Source organism: Procambarus clarkii, unplaced genomic scaffold (assembly GCF_040958095.1).
Source record: "Procambarus clarkii isolate CNS0578487 unplaced genomic scaffold, FALCON_Pclarkii_2.0 HiC_scaffold_919, whole genome shotgun sequence".
Classification (NCBI taxonomy): Eukaryota; Metazoa; Arthropoda; class Malacostraca; order Decapoda; family Cambaridae; genus Procambarus; species Procambarus clarkii.
Window position 1 is genome coordinate 55,101 of NW_027189951.1, and position 2,035 is coordinate 57,135.

Genomic DNA, 2,035 nt, shown 5'->3' on the forward strand with positions numbered 1-2,035 from the left:
GTGATTGGTGGTGGTGGTGATTGGTGGTGATTGGTGGTGAGTAGTGGTGAGTAGTGGTGGTGGTGGTGGTGGTGGTGGTGGTGGTGGTAGTAGTAGGTGGGAGGGGGGGGGGGGGGGGGAAGGGGAATGATGGTCTGTGGATTCCTTCTCCGTACCCCTTACATATAAGCAAAAACATGCCTTCCTGTGGGTATAGAAACATTAACACAAATTATATCAGTAACTGATATTGTAGCCTTTTAAACAGAAAAGATTTGTACATACAAATACTTTTAAATTATCATTTATTTGTGGAAATGGCATTTACGTCATTAAATTGATACCTCAGCATCAAGTGTCCTGCAGTGGTCCAGTGGTAAAGTGTATATAAGTGATGCGTATTCTTGGAGTTGCGAGTTCAAACCCGGATTAAGCTATATATATATATATATATATATATATATATATATATATATATATATATATATATATATATATATATATATATATATATATATATATATATATATATATATATACAACATGTTTTGTTTTGGTTGTTTGTTTTTGTATAAAGCCTCACACACTATATTAAGCGAGTTTGTTTTAAACATGACATACATATTAATTCATTTTACCAGGCCTTATTCCACACAACTCCGTGAATTTCCCGTGGAGCCAGCCAGCCAGCCAGCCAGCCAGCCAGCCAGCCAGCCAGCCAGCCATTCAAACAAAAACAAACGAAACAAAACAAAACAAAACAAAAAACATTATTGCCAACAGCATTTGGTGTTCCCAGGCGGTCACCCATCCAAGTACTAACCAAACCCAACGTTGCTTAACTTCGCTGATCGGACGAGAAGCGGTGTTTCTCAACGTGGTATGGCCGTTGGCATGAGACTGCCTACACATTGTGGCTAATAACCAACTCTTTTTAGTCATCACGGCAGGATACGGACCTTCTTGTGGTGTCTTAATGGTAATTGTATCCTAACATATTTTTGTCTCCTTGGCATGGATATTTAACATCGTTTATTCAGTCTTGGGTTTATGTTCTTTCGCCATTTACAGACATTTTACATCTACCTACTTCCTCAGCCTACCCTGCCAATTTCTAATGAATTTGTGGATTTTCTTTTGTAATACATACATGTGTGTGCTCATCTGCTCTTCAGTTTTTATGATATTTGTCTCATCTGTCCTGCTTTATGATACTTTTACAAAGAACATGAACAAATGCTTCTATTTTAGAGAAGATATGGGATCCAGGTTTCGGAGCCGTAAAACCAACCGTCGTGATTGGTGGACGAGTTGCCAGGTTGCAGCTTCTGTACCGTGCCGGCACATAAATAGGTTCGGCTCAAGCGGCGGCAGCATCATTCCCCCGTGACTGTCTGAGCGTCTCTCATCACCTTGGTTATCTCATCATCATCATGGTAGAAGCAAAGCCTACCAAGAAGGCTGCGGCTGCTGCTGCTGTGGTGGCCACCACCAGGAAACCTCGCGTCCAGGTTGCTCACCCGAAAACTAGTCAAATGGTTCTAGCCGCGGTCGCAGCACTCAAAGACCGTAAGGGCTCGTCTCTACAAGCAATCAAGAAGTACGTTGTTGCCAACAACAAAGTCGAGGCTGCCAAGATCGCCATTTACATCCGAAGATTTCTCAAGAAAGCAGTGGCTGACGGCATTCTTGTTCAGACCAAGGGAAGTGGAGCTAGTGGATCATTCAAGCTGGCCGTAGCAGAGAAGAGGGCCGTTCTAACTCCCAAGAAAGCCACCACAACCAAGAAACCATCTACAGCAGCAAAGAAGGCCGTGGTAACTCCCAAGAAAGCCGCCACAAGCAACAAACCACCTACAGCCTTGAAAAAGAAGCAGCAGCAGCAGCTTGTTGTTGGGAACAAAAAGCCCAAAATAAAGAGAGCTTCAAAATCTCCCAAACCACCCAAGGCAAAGAAAGCTGTCAAGAAAACAACAAAGGCAAAATAAACGACGACATGCAAGCAGCATGAATACACATGACAATAAACATCCAGGCCTCCCCCCTCAGTGGAGGG

The 2,035-nt window shown here is 42.9% G+C and overlaps 1 non-coding gene across 1 annotated transcript; it reads right to left on the minus strand.

Moving 5' to 3' along the window:
• Window positions 1-753: 753 nt before the first annotated feature.
• On the minus strand, window positions 754-873 carry LOC138361856 (5S ribosomal RNA). The gene has a single exon (XR_011227228.1). It is a non-coding gene; the product is annotated as a 5S ribosomal RNA (ribosomal RNA).
• Window positions 874-2,035: the final 1,162 nt, after the last annotated feature.